Here is a 13,214-nt window from a genome sequence, read left to right on the forward strand (position 1 = left end):
AACATACTATCATGGCATCTATAGACACTTCAATATTCCTCCTAATCTGGTACTTAAACATCTTGTTCACATCCTTTGGTATGCCGCCCTTACATTTTTCAACCCAAATGGTATGACTCGATAATAATACGTACATCGGTTATGATAAAGGAAGTTTGTTCTTGATCCTCTAGTGTCATTAGGTCATATCTCGAGAATGCATCTATAAAGGTAAGGAGCTCATAACCTAAGGTAGCATCAACTAACCGATCAATATGGGAAAGAGGATAGTTGTTCTTTGGGCATGCATTATTAAGGTCAGTATAACCAACACACATCCCCTATTGAGGATAGGGGTACTGTACATCATCTATAAACCTTGCTTCTAACAGCTTGTCTACCTCCTTATCAATTGCTTATTGGTGATCAAGAGCAAACTTGTGGGGTTTTTGTTTCATTGGATGTGTCTATGAGAAATGTTTAATTGGTGCTAGGCCATGTTTGGGTTGATTCCTAGCATATCTTTTGACAATCATGTGAACACCTCGGCATTCTCCCTAAGGAAATTGATGAGTTGCACTTGTTTCTCCTCGAGAAGTATTACCCTGACCTTGACAACTTAATCAGGACGGGCTTTGTCCAGGGGTGCCTTGATCAATGATTCCACTAGCTTCGGGTGCAGGAGGGATTTAACAAAACTTCAAGGGTCCATAGGTAGGCCTTAGATCATGCCTTCTTTAGTAAGGAGACCACCATAAGGTAGTACTAGCATGACTCCCTCAAGTTGCTTCTTAGCTCTCTATTACCAATTCTCATTGGGAACTTCATCATTATATGGTAGGTCGACACCATTGCCCTTAGCCTATTCAATGTGGGCTGACCTATGATAATGTTGTATACCAAGGGGATATTGACCATCAAAAATTTGATCATCACCATTTTAGAGTATGGCTCATCTCTAAATATGACATGTAGGTTTACGGTGCTGAGAGGGAAGATCAAATCACTAGTGAACCCTATCATTGAAGAAGTCATAAGGGTGAGGTCATTAGTTGAGAGTTTGAGTTTTTAGAAGTATTAAGATACAGGACATTAGCAAAACTATATATATCAATCATGACACTTTTTACTTGAGCAATGGTGGACATTAGCAAAACCTTTGGCCTATTTATAGAGGCCCCTATCAACTTAACTCTAATAGATCCTACCCTATTGGATACTAGATCTTCATCCAACTATCGAAGCCTCTTAGATAAGTGGATCTCTATCTAATAATCTCTCATTGGCTCTTGTTGGATCTCATATATAGGAAACAATAATTCAAGGGCTTATTAGATATCCAATAAGATAAGGGGTCCGACGGATATCTCATATTTGAACCTCTACTCGTCGTAATTCCTACCATATGTGTGTGACCCTCTAGGCCTAATATCAAGCTGTCCATGAGTCATACCTGTCAGAACTCCTTCTGGCTCAGTGAATTATTATCTCCATAATAATTCACTCGACTCATCGATTGCAGACGTACTAGGCCACTACGCCGCAATCCCTAGACGATACAGGGAAATCCAATCCTTTGGACCTATCTGTCCTCAGTTACCATGTATCTAAAGTCCATCATCTATCTAATACCCCAAAGACCATATATCAGGCATGGTACTATCAAGCCCATACAGTTTCTACTTGAGTCTCGCTCTAATCATATTCTCACATATAACTCTTTCTCTCTCAATCCGAATGACCCTAGCCAGGGATTTGTTTGAGCAAGAATACATGAGATATTTCTCTTATAACACTGAGAGCGGATGATTTTTTATCGACACTCAATAGCCCTCGTAAGGTTGACTACCACTCTTGATGACCAATTGTGTTAGATTTGAAACTTCCAAAACTATAAGTCTGGTATCAAAGAGTGGAGTACTCATATAGGACATCTTTGGTATCTCAAGTCTAAGGACCAAGTACACCACCAGGATAATGGAATCGTTGTTTAACAATAAAGCATTATCAACCATCCAGCATTCTGTGAGTAAATCAACCAATGAGCAGCTATAAGATTAGTTGCCTCTATCATATGGACGAGTATACGGTACACTAGTTTGTCCGGTTATCTCGATGTCCCTTTCGAGTAACTAATGACCAGGATTATTTAGGGTCCGTGTTTAAAGGTGAATCTGTCTCATTATCGTAATCTTATCATAATCTGATTATCATTACACAAATCCATGGACATAATAATATATATATATATATATATATATATATATATATATATATATATATATATATATATATATATATATATATATATATATATATATATGCATATATGCAACAAGCAATATAAAGTGTTAAAATGCTATAATATAATAAAAAAAAATAATATATATCATGTCACATGTGCCATCACTCACATGATTGACTTGTAGGGCACCTATAACTAGCAATTGACTTGGGCCTCGGATGAGGTAACTCGGGTAGGTCACTTCTTCGCCACGACAAACTTGGGGTCGATGCGAATTATAGCTTATCTTGTATCGACCTTTTGCATATCTCTTCGTATTTACCCGGGACCATTCCCCTAACAATAATGTATTGATTAGCCCACTAGAGTATCTCGAGTACCATCATTAGTGGCCTCTCTACTAACGACTAAAAAAGATTAGAGGGCTTGAGTTGTTAGGATCGGAGCGGCACTAAGAGGGGGGGGGGGGGGTGAATTAGTGCAGCGGATTAAAACTTCGGTTTTAGAAAAATCTTTCGTACGATAAGAACGGAACTTGAAAAGCTTAACTTGAAAGCGTATTCTTGAAGTTGCGCAGCAAAGGTAATAAGGAACTAAAGCATGTAAGAAGGTTTGCAGTAATGTAAATAGCAATAGTGAAATGCAAACCAGGGATTACGTCGATTTTAGAGTGGTTCGGTCAAATGACCTACATCCACTTGCGAGGCCCCTCTTCGATGAGGCTCCCACCTTCCACTAGCAAATCTCTTGAAATGGAAGGGTAAATACCCCTCTTACAACCTTTTACAAGCAGTTCAACCTCTTACAAATTTTCAATGAGAAAGAATGAGGAGAACTCTCTAGCAAATTGAAAACAAGACTTGTCAAGACTTTCTAAGACTTTTCTCTCAATCAAATGCTTCTCAAAAGTTGTAATCTCAGCTGAGATTTGAGGGGTATTTATAGGCCTCAAGAGGATTCAAATTTGGGCTCCAAAATTTGAATTCTCTTTGGGTTCCCGATGCTGGCGGTGCCACCGCCCAGCGTTCGGGTGCTGGGAGGTGCAACTGCCCAGCCCAGAAGGTGTCACCACCCAGCTCTCGGGTGCTGGGCGGTGCTACCGCCCAGCCAGGCGGTGCCACCGCCTGGCTCTCCGATTTCACTGGTTTGGCTTAATTTTAGCCCAAACCATATCTGACTTTGGGCCTAGTTGGCCCCTAACCAGGATATAGGATTATCTCTTAATCCTAATCCTAATTACAAGTGAACTACATAACAAAAACACATCCTAAGCAAGCTTTCAACCGCGGACGTCGAGTCTTGTTTCGGCGAGCTTTCCGACGAACTTCTTCCGACGGACTCCCATCAAGCTCCCGATCTTGTGATGACTTTAACGAGTAGCCGAGCCTTCTCGGTGATCTCCGTGAACCTCCGACGATCTCTTCGGCGAACTTCCAAAAATTCCGATATGTTCCCAATTTCTTCTCGGTTGGTTCCGGCAGCATCTCCGACGATTCTTCGGACTCTTAAACGTCCATCGATCTTGACTCCGGTATTCTTGCTTTGTGTTTTCTGGTTATCGTAGTTAATCCTGCACACTTAACTCAATAATATGGATTAGATCAATTAACCCATCAATTGATTTCATCATCAAAATCCGAGATTCAACAATCTCCCCCTTTTTGATGATGACAATCAATTGATGACGGAGTTAAACATAACTCCCCCTATCTATATGCCATATTATGAGAAGATGAAAACACTTGAATTTCATCCATTGAATTCAAGCATAAACCGATAAGTTCTAACCGTAGAACTTATCGTTATTCTCATTAAGCAATAGTAAATGCGAAACTTCGATGAAAATCATAAGTCAAATGATATTGGACGATTTTTACTATGATAGGAGATAAAGATTTTCAACATGAATTTCATGATATCGATGTAAGGCATGCTTTCAATATGATCAATCAATCTTGTGATATTCTCAAGGATTTTGCAAGGCATATAAGACATTCATATCACACAAGCTTTTGCAATTCATATAAGTCATGCTATTAAAATGATACAAGTCATCACTTTTCTCCCCCTTTGTCATCAACAAAAAGGGAATGAGACTTGAAGCACATAATTTATCATACAAAGATTTTATCATTGATCATACATCACTCATCTATATTATCATTGATCATACAAAGATTTTATCATTCAAAATTAAGTATACTAAAATATTTACGCAGAGTTCATCTTAAAGGAAAATTCAGCATTCATCCATATTATCAAATCTCTTCTTTTTATAAATAACAAAAATTGTAGATGTACAAAGAAGAGATTGGGATAAGAAAAAATTTTTAAGTAGTAACTCCAATAAGTCAAGATCATAATTCGAATACAAATCCATTCAAATTCAATTCGTCAACTCATAATCAAGCCATCAAAATTAATTTCGAGATTCAAAATATCATAAAATCATTAATCTTGATCAGATGGAAGTGGTGTTTGACTCAAGATAGGATAAGATAATTTAACAAGTCACCGAGGAACGGAGAGAGAATGAAAAACTTTACGGAAAATCCATTTAAACAAGTTTATTCTTAGGGACAATTTAACATACCTAATTCCCTTCTAATGAATTCAAATTGGTCTTCATTCAAAGCTTTTGTAAATATATCTGCTAATTGATGCTTTGTGTCAATGAATTCTTGAACAACATCATTGTTAAGGACATGATCGCGTATGAAATGATGCCTAACGTCGATGTGCTTAGTTCTAGAGTGCTGAATTGGATTTTTAGTAAGACATATGGCACTAGTATTATCACATTTTATGGGAATGTTTTTAAAGTGAATTCCATAGTCTTCTAATGTATTTTTCATCCAAATGACTTGTGCACAACATGCACTTGCAGCAATGTATTCGGCTTCCGCCGTAGATAGTGCAACTGAATTTTGTTTCTTGGAAGTCCAAGAAACAAGTGCATGTCCTAAAAATTGGCATGTTCCGGATGTACTTTTTCTATCTATCCTGCATCCGCCAAAATCGGCATCTGCATAAGCTATTAGATCTAATTTTTCAGATTTTGGATACCACAATCCTAAATTTGGAGTTCCTTTAAGATACCTAAATATTCTTTTAACACTCTTTAGATGAGATAATTTAGGATTAGAATGAAACCTAGCGCAAAGTCCTACACTAAACATAATATCTGGTCTAGTCACGGTGAGGTAGAGTAGACTACCTATCATTCCCCTATATGTTTTTTGATCAAAATTTTCACTATTTTCATCTATATCTAACTTAGTCGCAGTACTCATAGGGGTGTTTATTGCTTTTGAGTTATCCATGTTAAATCGTTTTAGCAATTCTAATGTATATTTGGATTGGTTAAGAAATATACCATCACTAAGTTGTTTGATTTGTAATCCTAAAAAGAAAGTTAATTCACCCATTAAACTCATTTCAAATTCATGACTCATACATTTGGCAAATGATTCACATAGTGATTCATCCGAAGAGCCAAAAATAATATCGTCAACATAAATTTACACAATAAGAAAATTATTTTCAAAATGTTTAATAAACAATGTAGTATCAACCTTGCCTTTGGTAAAATTATTTAAAATAAGAAAGGAACTAAACCTTTCATACCAAGCTCTAGGAGCTTGTTTCAAGTCATAGAGAGCTTTAGTCAATTTGAATACATGATTAGGAAGAAGAGAATTTTCAAATCCAGGAGGTTGTTCGACATATACTTCTTCGGAAATAAAACCATTCAAGAAAGCACTTTTGACATCCATTTGAAATAGTTTAAAATTATTACTACTAGCATAGGCAAGGAGCATCCTTATGGCTTCTAATCGAGCTAGGGGAGCGAAGGTTTCTTCGTAATCGATACATTCTTCTTGGTTGAAACCTTTGGCCACTAATCTAGCCTTATTTCTAACCACGATACCATTTTTGTCTTGCTTGTTTCTAAAGACCCACTTAGTACCTATGACTAAGTGGTCACTTGGTCTAGGAACAAGCTTCCATACCTCATTCCTCTCAAATTGGTTCAATTCTTCTTGCATTGCAATGACCCAAAAATCATCTTTTAAGGCTTCGTCAATGCATTTAGGTTCAATTTGAGAAAGGAAAGCGGCGTTAGCACAAAAATTCTTGAAAGAAGAACGAGTTTGAACCCCTTTTGTTGTATCTCCTATAATTAGCTCCTTTGGATTAGCATCTACATACTTCCATTCTTTGGGTAAAGAAATTTCGGAAGAAGATGCATTCAAATGGCTATTTTGAGGAGGGGGTTCGTTTAAATACAAATTATCAAAACCAAGATCATCATCAAAATCATTTTTCTTTAAATCAGAAATTTCATTAAAAACTACATGAATAGACTCTTTTATTACTAAGGTCCTTTTGTTAAAGATACGAAAGGCCTTAGAAACGGAGGAGTAACCAAGAAAAATGCTTTCATCGGATTTAGCATCAAATTTACCTAGGGCATCCTTTTCATTTAAAATGAAGCATTTACAACAAAAAACTTTAAAATAAGAAATATTTGGTTTTTTGTTATTCCATAATTCATAGGGAGTTTTTGATAGAGATGGTCTTATTAGGACCCTATTCATGATGTAACAAGCCGTATTTACGGCTTCGGCCCAAAAATATTTGGGTAAACTATGTTCATTTAACATAGTTCTTGCCATTTCTTGTAGGTTTCTATTTTTTCTTTCAACTACTCCATTTTGTTGAGGATTTCTTGGAGTTGAGAAGTTATGATTGTACCCATTAACTTCGCAAAAATTTTGAAAGTCACGGTTTTGGAATTCACCACCGTGATCACTCCGAATTGATGAAATCATGAAGCCTTTTTCGTTTTGAGTGAGTTTACAAAATTTAGAGAAACACTTGAAGCAATCACTTTTGTGAGCTAAGAAATAGGTCCAAGTGTATCTAGAGTAGTCATCCACAATCACAAAAGCATATTTGCTTCCACCTAGACTTGTTGTATCAATTGGTCCAAATAAGTCCAAATGGATCAATTGTAATGGTCTAGTGGTGATAATTTGATTTTTTGGTTTGAAGCTTGTTTTTATTTGTTTGCCTAGTTGACATGCATCGCATACCTTATCCTTAATAAACTTCATATTCGGAATCCCTCGTACTAATTCTTGAGATGAGATTTTAGATATTGTTTTCATGCTTGTATGACCTAATCTCCTATGCCAAAGCCAAGCATCATCATTTACGGCAGAGAAACACATTTCATTACTTAGTTCATCAAGATTGATGGTATAGACATTATTTTGTTTTAAAGCAATCATAGTCATGTTATGATTTGGTTTTTCAATAATGCACATATTTGATTCAAATCTAACGATATAACCTTTATCGCATAGTTGACTAATACTTAAGAGATTGTGTTTCAATCCATCAACTAGTAAAACATCATCAATGGAAAAACTAAATTTGTTACCAATAGTTCCCTTGCCAATGATTTTGCCTTTGTTGTTGTCTCCGAAGGTGACGTACCCTTCTTCTTTGCTAGTGAGCATAGAGAAATGAGATGGATCTCCAGTCATATGTCTGGAGCATCCACTATCGAGATACCATCTCTTGCTCCTAGCTTGTGGGTTTGTCTACAAAAGAGGATGATATTTAGGTACCCATTTGATTTTGGGTGCCTAAAAATTGACCCACTAACTTTGTTATTTATTATTGAATCCTTTATAGTTCCTTTAGGAACCCATATTAATTTTTGTGAACTAATTTTCCTAAATGGACATTTGTAGGCAATATGTTCGGATTTGCAATAGAAGTTGCATTTCATATAAGAGGAAACAAGTAATGTAGGTCCTTTGATGAAAGTGGTAGGATTTTGATGTAATCCTTTTACAAATCCAATTCCATTTCTATTTGCGATGTGACCCTTGTGTGCAAGGATCATATCTAATCCTTTGCTACCAACCTTAAACTTGTTTAAGGTTTCTTTAAGAAGCAAATTTTCTTTTTTTATTATTTCTAAATGCTCACACTTAGAGCATGGAGGAGTTTGAAGATTCTCAAACTTATCTTGTAGCAAAGCATGCTCTTTCTTTAAGATACTTAACTTCTTGCTAACAGTTCTACATTCATCAAATAATTCATGAAAAGCGATAGAGAGTTCTTCAAAAGATAAATCTTCATTAAATAAATCACATACCTCTTCTCCTAAAGCCATTAGCGCGTAATGAGCAACTTGCTCGGTGTTGGACTCCTCTTCTTCGGACGCGCTTGAATCATCCCACGTTGCCTTGAGCGCCTTCTTCTTTGATGTTCTCTTTTTGGCTTGAGGACAATCGTTCTTGTAGTGGCCCGGTTTTTTGCATTCATAGCAAATCACTTGGTCCTTCTTTTGTTCAAATTTATTTTTTATATTATTTTTAAATTTGTTCTTTCTTAAATATTTTTTAAATTTTTGAGTCAAAAGTGTAATGTCATTGTCACTGTCCTCATCACTTGATATTCCTTTCAAGTGGTCTTCTTGTGATTTGAGTGCCATATCCTTCCTGTTCTTTGGAAGGGGGTTCTCGAGCTCATCATGAGCTTGACATGTCATTTCGTAGGTCATTAGAGACCCAATGAGTTCTTCAAGAGTGAATGGTTTAAGGTCTTTGGCCTCTTGAATGGTTGTAACTTTTGGATCCCAACTTTTAGGGAGGGATTTTAAGATTTTAGTTACTAGTTCAAAGTTAGTAAAATCTTTACCAAGAGCTTTGAGTCCATTGATGACATCCGTAAACCGGGTGTACATGTCTCCGATGGACTCACTTGGTTTCATTCGGAAAAGTTCGTAAGAGTGCACAAGGATGTTGATTTTGGACTCTTTCACTCGGCTAGTGCCTTCATGAGTGACCTCAAGAGTTCTCCAAATATCAAAAGCCGAATCACAAATTGAAACACGATTAAATTCGTTTTTGTCTAGTGCACAAAACAAGGCATTCATAGCCTTTGCATTTAAAGCAAAAACCTTCTTCTTCGATTCATTCCATTCGCTCATCGGAAGAGAAGATTTTTGAAATCCATTCTCGACAATAGACCAAAGCTCAAAGTCCATAGAAATGAGGAAGATCCTCATGCGAGTATTCCAATATGTGTAATCCGACCCATTAAACAAAGGTGGTCGTGCAATAGAATGACCCTCTTGCATGCCGGAGTAAGCCATCTCTCTTGGGTATTAAACCAAATATGAGAGATAACCTCGCTCTGATACCACTTGTTAGGATCGGAGCGGCACTAAGAGGGGGGGGGGGGTGAATTAGTGCAGCGGATTAAAACTTCGGTTTTAGAAAAATCTTTCGTACGATAAGAATGGAACTTGAAAAGCTTAACTTGAAAGCGTATTCTTAAAGTTGTGCAGCAAAGGTAATAAGGAACTAAAGCATGTAAGAAGGTTTGCAGTAATGTAAATAGCAATAATGAAATGCAAACCAGGGATTACACCGATTTTAGAGTGGTTCGGTCAAATGACCTACATCCACTTGCGAGGCCCCTCTTCGATGAGGCTCCCACCTTCCACTAGCAAATCTCTTGAAATGGAAGGGTAAATACCCCTCTTACAACCTTTTACAAGCAGTTCAACCTCTTACAAATTTTCAATGAGAAAGAATGAGGAGAACTCTCTAGCAAATTGAAAACAAGACTTGTTAAGACTTTCTAAGACTTTTCTCTCAATCAAATGCTTCTCAAAAGTTGTAATCTCAGCTGAGATTTGAGGGGTATTTATAGGCCTCAAGAGGATTCAAATTTGGGCTCCAAAATTTGAATTCTCTTTGGGTTCCCGATGCTGGCGGTGCCACCGCCCAGCCAAGCGGTGCCACCGCCCAGCGTTCGGGTGCTGGGAGGTGCAACCGCCCACCCCAGGAGGTGTCACCGCCCAGCTCTCGGGTGCTGGGTGGTGCTACCGCCTAGCCAGGCGGTGCCACCGCCTGGCTCTCTGATTTCACTGGTTTGGCTTAATTTTAGCCCAAACCATATCTGACTTTGGGCCTAGTTGGCCCCTAACCAGGATATAGGATTATCTCTTAATCCTAATCCTAATTACAAGTGAACTATATAACAAAAACACATCCTAAGCAAGCTTTCAACCGCGAACGTCGAGTCTTGTTTCGGCGAGCTTTCCGACGAACTTCTTCCGACGGACTCCCATCAAACTCCCGATCTTGTGATGACTTTAACGAGTAGCCGAGCCTTCTCGGTGATATCTGTGAACCTCCGACGATCTCTTCGGCGAACTTCTGAAAATTTCAATATGTTCCCGATTTCTTCTCGGTTGGTTCCGGTAGCATCTCCGACGATTCTTCGGACTCTTAAACGTCCATCGATCTTGACTTCGGTATTCTTGCTTTGTGTTTTCTGGTTATCGTAGTTAATCCTGCACACTTAACTCAATAATATGGATTAGATCAATTAACCCATCAGTTGATTTCATCATCAAAATCCGAGATTCAACATGAGTCCCATCATAAAGGTCTATATTATAAGTGACGGATAAACATCTTTGTACACCTCAGATCTCGTTGGTAAACCAAAAAATATCATTACCCACTTCAGAATCCCAAGGGCCCTTATCACCAACAATAAAACACTATTCAATAATATGAGGTTCAAGGAATTCTATCAATCTTATAAGATTTAACTAAGGTTTAGCTTGGTGGCTCATTCTTAAACTAACAATCTTATTGAAGTCACCAACCAAGTCATTTTTGAAGGGTTAAAGATGCGGGTAGATAGAGCTAAGGGTACTTGGGTGGACGAACTATTGAGTATCTTATGGGCCTCCCAGATGACACCTAAGATTAGATTGGGAGAGTCACCATTCAACTTAACCTTTAGCACCGAGGCTATCCTACCGCCCGAGATAGTCTTCTTGATACCTCGGCTTGAGAGTTTTGACAAGAAAACCTCCAAAGAATGACTTCGAGTCGGACTTGACCTAATCAACAAACTCAAAGTATAAGCACATACACAAGCACTAAGATAAAAAAGGTGGTGGCTAAGTTATATAACTAAAGTGTTCGCTCTCGATGAGTTGTATTATGGGGCTTGGTGGTCTATAAAGCTGAAGTTAGTGACCCAACCAGGTCTCGAAGAAAGTTATCATCGAATTGGGAAGGGCTATATCGAATCATCGAAGTCATTCGAGATGGAACAGATGCGTCAGACGTTCGAGAATGTGGCACATTACAAACCTAAAAAAGTTTTACCCCTAAGACCTATCTCGGGATCAGGTTGGGGAAGACTATATCTCGAGTATCAAACGTTGATCTACAAAGCCCAAGACACCAATTGTTGAGTGTATCTTCTATTGAGAAACTACAGAGAGCATCACATGCACAACAAAAAAATAAAATAAAATAAAAATTTCCAAAAGAATCATATTTGATCTTTGTGCGACAATTGGGAGTAAAAAACTAAAAAATCAAAAACTGATAGGATCGAGTAGACACTAAGAGGGGGGGGGTTGAATTAGTGTATTGATAAAAATCACGTCGAGTAAAAAATCTCGTTCAATAAAATCGTTTCGGAAATATATTAAACTTGAAAACATATGGAAGCGTAGTGAAAGTAAGAATTTAGTTTGTAATTAAAATGAAAAGCATAAAGTAAATGCAAACCAGATATTTATAGTGGTTTGGTCATTGTGACCTACATCCACTCTTGATTTCTCTTTGATCGAGGCCACTGACATCCACTAACGATCTTTCTTCAACGGGCGAAGATCAATTATCCTTTTATAATCTTTCTCCTTTTCATGGGTTTAGGAGTCAACCCTTACAAGCCTCTCTTTCTTAGACCTCATTTCTCCCTTTAGACGAACTTCTAAATACTAGGAAGAAGTGATCCTAAATCCTAACAGTGTTTCCTAATTTTTTTTCTCAAGTATTCTTTCCCCCCTTTTTCAACTCAATTTTGTGCTCAATTCTTGCTACTCTATGCAAGAATAGCTAGGGTATTTATAGACCCAAAATGATTTTAAAATTAGAGCTAAAAAAGTTCTCATCTTAAGTTTCTTGGGTCCTGACGGTACCAAGCCCAAACAGTGATCCAACAAGTGGAATCGTCAGTGGCACAATCTCCGAGATTGTGTCAAGCAGTGGTATTGCCAGTTTGGGTGATAGTATCACCCAGACATAGTCTCTAAGACTGTGTAAGGTGATGATACCGCCTAGTGTAAGAGAATATTTATCAAATCGTGAAAAGTTAAGATTTTCTTTATGTGAATCAAGATTTTTTATTATTCTCCTATGATTCTACTTGTTATATATTAAAGAGAAGCTTTATTGAAGTTATGATCTAGATTTCTTGCAATTATAATTTAAATTTTCTATTAAATGAATCAAGATTGTTTTCTATTTAAAAGGAGATTTATTGAAATGATTCATGGACTTTTGGGTTCATGACTTGATTTCTCGTTTATGTGATGGTTAAAATATTTGTACTTTTAAATTCTTCCCTTCTTTCATTTTTTCATTCAATGACAAAATGGGGGAGAAAAATTGCTAGCTTGTACATTTCAAAGAGAAAAACTTGTTAGGAAGTAAAATTGCTATCTTGCACATCTCAAGAGAGGTAATACTCATGATGCATGAATATCTCAAAAAGTTGCTAGCTTGCATGTTGTAAAATGATGTAAAATTTTACCGGCTTACGCTTTGCAAAGAAAGTAAAAAATTACACTTATGATTCTGTTGCTTCGATAATTTACCCTTTAATAGTTTGAGTTTATGATCAAAGTATTTTCTACATTACTTATCTTAAAAGTATATTAGTTCATAAACTCATCAATTGATTTCATCATCAAAATCTGTAATTCAATAAGGAAGACCGAACTACTATAAATCAATTTTCATTTCTTCTCTTGCTTGTGACTTTTGTTTGTGATTGCTTACTTATTATTATTCACTTTACTTAGAAATCTTACTTGCAATCAATATTTGGTTAGTTATGTTTTCGATACAGATTTTATGATCAAGCC

Source organism: Musa acuminata, chromosome BXJ3-2, assembly GCF_036884655.1.
Source record: "Musa acuminata AAA Group cultivar baxijiao chromosome BXJ3-2, Cavendish_Baxijiao_AAA, whole genome shotgun sequence".
NCBI lineage: Eukaryota > Viridiplantae > Streptophyta > Magnoliopsida > Zingiberales > Musaceae > Musa > Musa acuminata.